This window comes from Gossypium hirsutum, chromosome D11, assembly GCF_007990345.1.
Source record: "Gossypium hirsutum isolate 1008001.06 chromosome D11, Gossypium_hirsutum_v2.1, whole genome shotgun sequence".
Lineage (NCBI taxonomy): Eukaryota > Viridiplantae > Streptophyta > Magnoliopsida > Malvales > Malvaceae > Gossypium > Gossypium hirsutum.
Window position 1 is genome coordinate 23,942,056 of NC_053447.1, and position 12,023 is coordinate 23,954,078.

The following is a 12,023-nucleotide window of genomic DNA, read 5'->3' on the forward strand; positions in this document are numbered from 1 at the left end:
CAAAATCATTTTTAAGGTGGTCTGATCACACCCCAATAAAAGATCGGTGGCGACTCTAATTTTCATTTTTTAAGTCGACTCTATTTTTGTTTTCAAAAAGTGGTTTCGACACATAGTACATATAACTTATAGAATGTTATAATGCTCTAATAAATTATTTGTACTTTATAATTTAATCTAAAAGGAATAATCCAATCATTCATCAATAACAAAAAAAAATTCTCTTTAAAAGGGATCAATATCACAAAAACTTATATTTTGCGTTGGCAATTAATATATATTTAAACAATCATTTAAAAATAATATATTATAAAGCTTTATTAGTAAACCTTATGAACCCATCGATATTCAATAATATAACTTAATAATTTGATCAGACTTAAAATAAATAAATAATAATAATCATACCTCAAAAAAATTTGAAACTCCTTATTAATTTAAATTCTTCTCTATAAATCCAAAATTCATGATGACATCAAATTTGTTTTTTCACCATCCAAAGCAACGAACTGTAGTGTCCATCTTGATGTTGAGCCTCTTAGTGTATATTTAAATCTTTCATTCAGAATAATACTCTTTTACCAACTTTAATAAGAAATAAAAACAATTAAATTAAAATAATATCAAATTGATTTAACTTATTGAAAATTAATCTAGATATAAAACACTAAATAGATAAAAAAAAATAAAAATAAAAACTTCCTACAAAGAGTTGCAAATAGCAGCAGGTGAAAGGCAGCAAGTAATGGAGAATTAGGGAAGTAAGCGCTCAATTTTAATAGCAACCAACAGCAATAAATATCTACTTGAATAAGCAAAGGAGCAAACGAAACAGAAAAATAAGAGTAATTTTAGTGGTCGGAGGCTGAATTTTGGTATTATAGATGAGACTTAATGGTTCTCAAAGTTGTCGTTGATTTAATCCACAACTAAGAAAGAATCATGTTAATAATGTGTTATAAAATAAAAGACAAAGAGTAAAGAACAAAGAAAATAAGAGAGCAAAAGAGAGAGCGTATTTTATTGATTAATAGAAGTAATTTACAATACTGCTCCAAAGTCTATATTTATATACATAAAAAGTATAAACGAAATAGAATTCTACTTCTAATGATTATTAGAATTTAAAGTTCATCAAAATTTATCTTGATCTTGATGGATATCCACTTAATAAAATATTCATAACAATAAATACATTGATACTAATTATTGGTATATATAAAAAATATATAAATTTAAAATTTTTAAAAATAAAAAATCACCTTTTTTTAAAAAAAAATTTGAACTATTGTGTTAAATTATGCTAAACATATAATAAGTTAACATACGATATGTAAAAATTAAGGCGATCAAAAAAGTTTCTTTAAATTAAAATGTAATAATAAAGCATATGAATTAATACATAACACAAAAAGTAACATTAGAAAAATCATTATATATATACATATATATATTACCGAAATAATAACATTTCTAAAAATCTTAAACGCGTGTTTACGATTTATGCCAAGTCAGTTATTCAAGCATGATGAGTTTGTTTTACATATTATATATAGATTGTAATTTCCCAAAAATATGAATCTTTATTTGTTAAAATCTGTGACAATTAAGTCGCTACTTCAATCGTTAAGTACTTTTAATGCTTTGAATGTGTTGAGATTAACACCATGTTTGGTTGGGTGTATTGGCTGGGCCCCACTTAATCCCCATTTAATCTGTTGTTTGGTTGGTTGTATTACTATTACGTCCCAAATCTGTTCCTTCCCTAATACACCCGGTCTCGTAATAGCTATTCCCCCCATCCAGCGCCGATTAGAGAATCCTTACCCATTTCTTATTTTCGTTTCTTTTTTCTGCCCTCATAGATTTCTGCTTCTTCTTCCATCGACATTGCAGATCTATCCTCATTTCTTCTGCTTTCATAACAAATCCTCAACATTGTCTTCATCGGAGGCCGATTTCAGGCATGAATCTTTGCTTCAACATTGTCTTCGGCTTTCTCTGTTTTAATTTTTCTCTCCTTTATTGTTTTTTTTTTCGTTTGGGTTTTGTTTGAATGCAAGCTTTTGTTCCATGGATTTGTTATCTCAATCGGCTGACACTTCATCAACGCTCTCTTTAGGGTTAGTTTCATCTTCGCCGCAGTCTATACTGGGTTACTATTGCCCGGAGATAGGATCATGGGATTGGATACTCCATCAGGAGGGAATACCAGCCATGGGTATTATACCCCACATGGTAGAAAAGTATCTTCTGCGTCAATTTTCTTTGAGAGTTTGCCATATAAAGTGAATCCACAAACTGGGTATATAGATTATGAGAAGTTGGAAGAGAGGGCGCTTGATTTTAGGCCTAAGATATTGATTTGTGGTGGTAGTTCGTATTCGAGGGAATGGGATTACGGAAGGTTTCGACAGATTGCGGATAAGTGTGGTGCTGTTTTGCTTTGTGATATGGCTCAAATCAGTGGACTTATTCTGCTAAGGTCTGCAAGCTGTGAAGAACTATAATTATTTGATAGGTTATTTGCTTTATATGTTGCACTAAGGCTTTATTCATGATTTATAGCTTTTGAAACATACTTGTTTATCCTGAAAGTTTTGGTATTCATGTGGCAGAATTTGCCAATTTTCCTGAAAGTGTTGTTGCTCTTGCAAGAGAAAAGGCTGCTGAATTGGAAGATTTCTCACCGACTTCAATCATTTCAACTGATGCTGGACAAGAGGTTTGGCTGTTTTTTTTTGTTATAATACTTGTCACAAGGCTATAATATGCCTGCATTCTGGTTCTGGACATGCAAAGCCTTTTGTTTAGATGATTTTCCTACTTCAGCTATGGTGTTTCGACTCCAGATTCTTTTTGTCTTTTCTCTGGTAGCATTTCTCATTGCTTAAATTCATAAAATTAATAACACAGTAGACCATGTTGAGAAAGGTGATGAAGTCAATTGTTTTTCATTGTAGCACATATATTTGAGTTATATATGTATATAGTTTAGCCCTTATCCTAAAATTAGTTTGCTGTCATCAGTTGGAAAATTGCCTATGCTTTTGAAAAGGAGCTTTGATATGCCCTTTTCATCTAGAATAGTAGTTGCTTGGAATTCTAGACTTGCAACTTTTATTTCTTTTCCTGAAGTATTCATGGTTGGCCTTTTTTTGCTATATCTCCGGATACGAGTTTGAAGATGTCTCAAAAAACTTAAAAAACTGAACATACTCGAGTACGAGTAGCATAGTTTGCAAATGCGACTCTATGGTACTCTTATTTATATGTGTAGTTGGTGATGTTGAAATGGATGACTCATTAATATATCAGAAAGTTAATCGGTTACTACAATGTTTAGCTCTTTCTTAGTACTTTGAATTTGCCTATGTGTATAATGTGTCAACTGATGCTACTGGTGTAGAACTTAAGGCTAAAACTAAATTCTATATGATTTCTTCCAGGAGTTGAATAAGATGAAATTACTTTTTTTTTAATCTGTGCTTCTTCTTTGCTGAAATTTACTTTTTTTATTTGGAAATTATTTGTTTGGTTGTTGAGAAAGGAAGGGAAACTAAATCATGATATATGTATATATTTGTTTGGATAAATCATGATAGTTTGTTTTTTTTTGTTATGTTGTTTAACTTTGTTAGTTATTTGGTGCCAGAGCTGAAAACCCGAATCAAGAAGTACTTTGAAGGGGATGAAGAGGCACTCCCTTCAGTTCTTGAGGCCATTTTGCAGAGAAAGTTAGTTGGGAAGCATGAGGAGACCGATGATGAATTGATGGATGAATTGGAGGTGCAACCACGAGACGATGTGGATGATGAAGAGTTCGAGTCAGATTTTGATAATTTCTACTCGACTGATGAAGAGATACTTGCAATGTTTTTGATGAAATAAAGTGTGGATAGAAAACCTGTCAATACTTGCAATGTTTGTCCATAATGTTTGTAAATGAGAAATGACCCTAGTCTACATCATTTCTCAAAGCCTGCGATTGCATGTAAATGTCACTAGAAAGCTGTTGCTAAGGCTTAAGAATCTGTTTTATGAGTCAGTGTTGGTTGTTTCAAGTTCACTTTAATGTCACTCTTTTTACTGTTTTATAGTTTAACTTTTGTATGGTAAGTGATTTGTATACTAGTTGTTTCTCTTGAATATGCATGCAGAACTTATATATTAGAAGTTACAAACACAGATTTGCTGCTTGATAACAGATAAATCTTTTTTTTTTATAGTTTACCATGGTTGCTTTATGCCTAAGTGATTGTTCATAGAAATTTTTTTTGGAAGAAGCCTATGCTTGACATTTGTTTAATCCATGTTTTCTTAGCAAGTATCTACATTATTAATCTATATTATATAGTATTATATATTATGATTTTATTAAATTCATATAATAATATTTAATATTAAGAATTTTATTAAATTATATATTTTTATTAAATTATATTTAATAATAATTATTTTAAATTATATTATATAGTATTATATATTATGATTTTATTAAATTCATATAAGAATATTTAATATTAAGAATTTATTAAATTATATATTTTTATTAAATTATATTTAATAATAATTATGTTAAATTATATTTTATAGTATCATATATTATGATTTGAGTAAATTCATATAAGAATATTGATTATTAATAATTTTATTAAATTATATATTTTAATTATAATATATTTAATAATAATTATGTTTAAATATGATTAAATTATTTATTATTGATATTAATAATCTTATTAAAATTTAAATAACAATAACAATAATCATTTACCAAAACAAATTTATGGTAAGGGTATTCTAGTCATTTTAGTTTTTTCCATTATGCTATTACACCTCTATTCCATTCAACCAAACACAAGATTGCTATTACGCCTCTATTCCATTACATTCAACCAAACAATTGATTTGCTATTACGCCTCTATTCCATTACGCCTCTAATCCATTACGCCTCTATTCCAATACAGCGAACCAAACGTGCCCTAAGTGTTTTAGTTATTATGTGAGTAAAATTATTCTTTTTATAGGTCTTAGTGTGGGACGACCACTTTGTGTGATTTTGATCAAATTTAAACTCTTATAAGTTGTTGGATAGGAAAAGGTTAGTGGATTAGTAAATGGATAGGGATTGTTGGATTTTTTTATTGTTATTATTTTCTTATTTTTATTTTAATTTATTTGAAAATAATAGGAAGATATTGTTTAAAAAAATCCATTTTCCTTATTGTTCACGTTTTCCACAGTCCCATCCTTTTGGATTTTATTTTATTTTATTCCAGGAAAAGAATTGAACTTTGTTCTTTAGAGTTATTTTATTTATTCGTTTTCTTCTCAAATCTCTTTGGCTTTTTGGGTTGTGGTTTGTTGCGGTTCTCTATTTTGGGTGGTGATCGTGTTTAATTCGTTTGTTATTCCGTTTGTGTAAGTAACGTTTCCTTTCTTTTCGTTTTCTACGCTTTTGTCGAAGGTTGTCGGTTGGTGATGGGGGTTTGAAGTAATAAGAATGTACTGTTAATTTTTTGGGTCGTGTGTTAATTAAGTTAAATCTAATGCGTTACAGGAGAAGATTGAGAATCATTGGGTTTTCCTCCAGCTACTTGATTCGTGTATGTGGCTGCTGTTCATTTTGTGGTAAAGTGTTATTACGTTTTTGAATTTTAAGTGGTTCGTTTGATATTATTTTTTTGAAGTAATTGAAGGGTGTGTATTTTAATTCACTCGTGTACATTGTTGATTTGGGTTTTAATGGATGTGTTTAGGTTTGGAAAGTCTCGCAGGTGGTTTCGCATTAGAATCAGTCAAGGTATGTAACGGGAAACTCGAAAAATAGCGAATAGTGAAAGCCGAAATTGGGCACTGTCGATGCCACACAGTCGTGTGCGACTCACGACTGTGTAACAGACCATGTGTTAGGTCGTGTGTGACACACGGCCTGGGCTATTTTGGGCCGTGTGGGCCACACAAGCGTGTGGGCCCAAAATTCATAATTTTTCCCCGAAGGCTGTACACGTTGTCTAGATCGACTGTGGACCTTTTGTAGGGTCAGTATGAGACTAAATATATTATTAAACATGAAATCTAGATATTTGTTGGTATAAAATCTGCTATTCGTAAGAGTAATGGAAACGTCAAATGAATAATAAATCTAAATATGTATGATATTTTTTTTACTCTGTATCTGCATCTGGGTTGGGTTGTATGTATTATGTGGAGGAAGTGTTTTGTGATAGGTGATTTCTCGCCCATTATACTGGCAGCACAACTGCAATTATTTTGAAAAGTGTCATACCGACACTAAGTGGTGTGTAAGGCTAAATGAGTCTTAAAGACCCTATATGGTGTGCAGGGATGGTTGGAGATGGTGTGTAGCGATGGGGTAGAATTGTAAATTTGGATATGATTCTTATTCTGTAAGAGATATTCATCTGTATCTGCTCTGCTATATAATAAATCTAAAATTAAACCTGTGGTTCTGTTCTCTTTTAAGTTACACACTGAGTTATGAAAACTTACTTTCTGTTTGTCCGTCACTTTCAGGTAACCCTCAAACTTAGGTGGGTCGGTTCAACGGGAGCTCGGTTATATCCACATTTTTGTAAACTCAATTTATTTAAATTTGACTTATTTAAAATTCTGGTATGAGAGTTTTGTAAATTTTGGATTTTCTGGACATTTGGGATTATTTTTTGTTTTGATTTTATTTTGGATTTTTGGCATGAAATTTGATAAAAATGACTTACCGAAAATGACTATTTTCCTACAACCAACTGTTTTCGAGAAAACAAACTTGATTTTCCCTAAATATAAAATATTCGGTTTGTTTAGAAAATGCAAATAAACAATGTTTTTAACTGAATAATTATGTCCAACACGTTTTCAAATAAAACGGGCTTTTAAGTAACAAAAGTTTACTATGTTTTTCAATAAACGAAAGCTAAATTTCAAACCATTTTATGCAATCACTCTAGATTCCGCCATAACATCTAGGCCGGGTTTAGAGTGTTACATGGATAATTAAATAGTAGTATAGTATGCCCTTACTACATTTTCGGAAATTAGATTAATATTTTTCAACATAATATTGCGCTTAACCTGTAGAACATAATAGTATAGTAAGTTCACTTACAGAATGATTTAGTATTATTACTCGATTCAGATAATTAAAATTAATTATCTTTTTTTAAAAAAGAAAATATACTTTAGATTAATCTTTTAACTTTTATACATAATTAATGTTGATATAATTTAAAGATAAAATAATATTTGATTGAGAATTAATTCAATTGACATCCTTATTATTATAATCATCAGAAGGATGTGAGTTCGAATATATATTAAACAATAATATAAACACCTATATAACCATTCATTTTATGTATTTATTGATGCATTCAAGTTCTTTTAATGTGTTTAAAGTATTGTAAATTGATATGTTTTTTACATACTAATAATTAGTTTAATAAATGACAATATATATGTATAATATATGATGCATTCAAGTTATTTTAACGATTGAGTATTAGTTCAACTGATATGGGGATTATTGTCAATATAGGAGAACGTGAGTTCGAGTTCGCTGAAACGTATTATTCTCCAATTTTTTGGTTCGGTGGGGTTATGAATAGTTGTAGACATTATATATATATAAAACAGATATGACCAGAACTTGTAATACGATTATTAAAAAAAAACAAAGTATGTGTATTTTTATGTTTTTTTAGCATTGTGTTTTTTATTATTTTCCTATGTTATTTTGCCTTGATTGATTTTATACTTTTAATAGTTTGTCTGTTTAATTTAATTAGAGAAAAATTTATATTTTCATGTATTTTTTTTTGTCATGACTCAATTCATGAGATATTTTAAATATTTGCTAGAGTAATTCAACTTAGATAAGATTTGTATGTGACATGATATATTCACATGGAATTCGATTTTGATGATATTTATAATACATACTGAGAATTTAATCCAAATTTGCAAAGCGCAATGAACCAGTATATTTTACATAAAAGTGGTTAATTTTTTCGTAATGGGTGCTTTTTTAAAACATAAATGATTAGTCATTAAATGTGTTCTATTCTAATGAGTAAAGATCGAACTTCAGACTATATAATTAAAGGGTGAGGTGAACAACTATCATACCACACATATTTAAAACTTGAAGGATGTGTATTAATTACTTTTGAGTATGACTCCTATTTCAGTCAAATTTGAGAAATAATCTTTCAGTTAAACTCTGATTAGTCTAGATCATTTTATTATTATTTGACCTATTAATTTAGCCTATAAATAGGCTCTTTTACAACCATAGAAAACACACTCATTAAAGATTAGAACTCATAACACATTTAGAGAATTTTGTGTTTACGTTTTGAGGGTTATTAGATTTCGGGTTTTTGGGGTTTAGTTTTTATCTTCATCTTTTGTAGTCTTCGTTCTTTTGCCATTATAGTAAATTTATCTTTGCCCGTGGTTTTTTATCCTCTTTGGAGGTTTTTTTCATGTTAAATTTGTGTGTTCAATTTCTCAATTTATTCCGCTAATTTTTTTCTTGTTGCTTAATCGGGTCAATTCCAACAAGTGATATTAGAGCTAGTTCAATTTTCATAGATCAGTCCATTAAGAGATGGCAACAACAAGGTTTGAAACTGAGAAGTTCGATGGTGAGACAAATTTCAATCTGTGGCTAGTTCAAATGATGTCAATTCTAGTTCAAACCGGCTTGAAAAATGTTGTTACCAGGAAAAAGCCTGAGAATCTAAATCAAATAGAATGGGAAGAGCTTGATGAAAAGGCCTTATTTGCAATCTGGTTGTGCCTCGCGAATACAGTATTGCAGAAGGTATTGACGGAGAAGACCTCATCCACCTTGTGTAAAATGTTAGAAACTCTTTATGCGACTAAGTCTCTAGCTAACCGTTTAGTGTTGAAACAACGTCTATTTACATTTCGCATGAACGAAGGTGAGCTTCTTAGAGATCATATCAGTTAATTCATTACTCTTTTAAATGATTTAAAAAACGTTTAGGTTCATATTGACAATGAAGATCAGGCTAAGCTATTATTGTTCTCTTTACCCCCTTCATACAAGTCTTTCAGGGAGACCCTGATTTATGGTAAAGATAAACTCTCGTTCGAAGATGTGAAGGGTCATTTGTTGAGTAGAGACAAACTCAACAATGAGTTTGGTTTGGATAGCAAGGTAGATAGGTAAGCTTCCGTTTTAGTAGCATCAAAGAAACGAGACAAAAGGTGTCGCTATTGTAAAAAAATAGATCACGTCAAAGCAGATGGTTATAAACTGCGAAATAAAAGTGTAACACCCCTTACCCAAAACCGTTTCCAGAGTCGAGCTGGAGGCGTTACTTGGCTTAACTTAAAAGTTCGGGGCATAAAATTTTACTTTTGAAATTAATTTCACTATTCACAACAAAGTTGTCCACCTGCGCAGTAGTTACTAAATTAATTATAACTCGAGCTACGAAACTTGAAATTTAGATCCGTAAATTTTTCCTGAAATTAGACTCATATATATTTTTACCATCAATGTTTCAGAATTTTTAGTTTAGCCAATTAGTACAATTTATTAGTTAAAGCCTCCTTTGTTTCACTAATAGACTGTCCTGACCTCTCATCACTAATATTTAATTATCTCATTGTACAGACTTCATATGGTGTTCTCACTTGTTTCTACAGAAAATAGACTCAATAAAGAATCTAGAAATATAAATTAAAACTCATAAATATTTTTTTACAATTTTTAATGATTTTCCAAATTTAGAATAGAGGATTCCAAAAACCACTTTGACCTTGTCTAACTAAAATGAAAATATCTCAGAATACATAATTCCTTTGTCTACATTGTTATTTTTCTATGAAAATAGACTCAATTAGATTTAATTCTATATCTCATCAACCCTCTAATTCATTTTCTACTATCCTTGGTGATTTTTCAAAATCACGTCACTACTGCTGTCTCAAATCTGATTCACTACCAATTTTTTTCTTTTTCATGATTTCTATGCATAATGTATCATGTAGACTTTTATAACAATAAGCACCTTCATACTTAGCCATTTTAATAAATATTCATCATCAAATATTTACATATCATCTTTTGGTCATAATTTAAGAATATACAATTGAAATGACTAAGTCCCTATACATGCCATAGCTCGAAACATTTATCGTCTTAAAATACCGAGGTGTGGTGGTTGATAGTGTGAACGCTCTCCGACGTCTTCAAGATCCTGACTATGCTTGATAATACTATATGAAAGAAAAAGAAATAAAAGAAGTAAGCATAAAGCTTAGTAAGTTTACAAGCAAATAAATAACATTTAACAAAAATAAATATACTCAAGTGTCATGATCTCTAATTTTCTCTTTACTTATCTTTTACTCGTTCACTTACTTGTTTACTTAGATAACTCATTATTACAACTTACTATTCTCTTGCTAAAATGTTGGTTCTCAATTTATAACATAATATGTTCTTAACTCTTATAACTCACCTGAATTTTCTATTTATGCTTTTACCTGAACTTTCATGGAACATAATTTGTTTCCTAGCCCGTTGAGCCACATTGGAATAATAAGGATACTTGAGTCTCTTTTCTGATAATAACATGCCACAGCCATGTCCCAGACATGGTCTTACATGAGATGTTTTCTGTACTGTACTGCCAATGTCATATCCCAAATATGGTCTTACATTGGAGTTCTCATATCGGTGCCCATGCCATGTCCCAAACATGGTCTTACGGGGGACCTCTCATTTTGGTGCCAACGCTATGTCCCAGACATGGTCTTACATGGGACCTCTCATCTCGGTGCCAACGCCAAGTCCCAGACATGGTCTTACATGAGACCTCTCATAGTCTCAATGATGCCAATGCCATGTCCTAGACATGGTCTTACATGGGATCTCTTTACCCAAATGTCATGACATCTGTATCAAATACACTTCTAATGTTTCAATGGGGCTTTTATCAGTGATTCTCTGTCATCTCATACTTGAGTCAACATTAAATAAATTCATGAAATAAATATATAATTGCTGGAAAATAATAACATTAATAATAATTATTAAAATGTTGCATTTATTTACCGTACACTTACCTCAGTACAAAATTTGACCAAATCTAGCAACTTAGTCCTCTATCTTTTTCTTTCCCCGGTCTAACTCCGAATTTTGTTCTTCTTGATCTATAATAGAAAATTTAGCTTATTTAATACTCACATCATCAAAACAATCCTTGAATCGAACTTTGGAAAAATTACAATTTTGCCCCTAAACTTTTGCATAACTTTTGCCCTAAAGCTCGGAAATTAAACTTCATCTATTATTCTTATGTTTTATGACATGCTGAACATTTTTCCCTTCTATGGCAACATCAAATTCCCACTCTAGCATGTACTTATGAACATTAGGTATTTTTACCGATTATGTCGTTTTACTCGTTTTCAATTAAAATCACTTAGCAAAAGTTGTTTAACATAATTTCAAGATTCATGTTCTACCATAAAAAATCAAAATAAACATATTTCACCTATGGGTATTTTTCCAAATATGAACCCTAGGTTAAATTATTGCTAGAACAAGCTAAATCAAGTTACTAGGACTCCAAAAACGTGAAGAACATTAAAAACGGGGCTAGAACAGACTTACAATCGAGCTTGGAAGCTTGAAAAACCCTAGACATGGTTTCCCCTTGTGAAATTCGGCCATGGGGTTGAAGAGGGACAAAAATTGGCTTTTAATTTTGTTTTTAATTCATTTTAATAACTAAATGACCAAAATGCCCTTAATGAAAACTTTTGGAAACATGCCTAACCATGTCCATTTTTGTCTACCAACTTAACCAATGGTATAATTACCATATAAGGACCTCCAATTTAAAATTTCATAACAATTGGACACCTCTAACATGTAGAACTCAACTTTTGCACTTTTCACAATTTAGTCCTTTTGACTAAATTGAGTGCCCAAACGTCGAAATTTTCGAACGAAAAT

General features: G+C 30.6%; 1 long non-coding RNA gene across 1 annotated transcript; it reads left to right on the plus strand.

The window, feature by feature from the left end:
- The first annotated feature begins 5,297 nt into the window (after positions 1–5,297).
- LOC121223319 (uncharacterized) lies at positions 5,298–5,803 on the plus strand. Its single transcript, XR_005920634.1, has 3 exons — positions 5,298–5,425; positions 5,565–5,635; positions 5,764–5,803. It is a non-coding gene; the product is annotated as an uncharacterized lncRNA (long non-coding RNA).
- Positions 5,804–12,023: the final 6,220 nt, after the last annotated feature.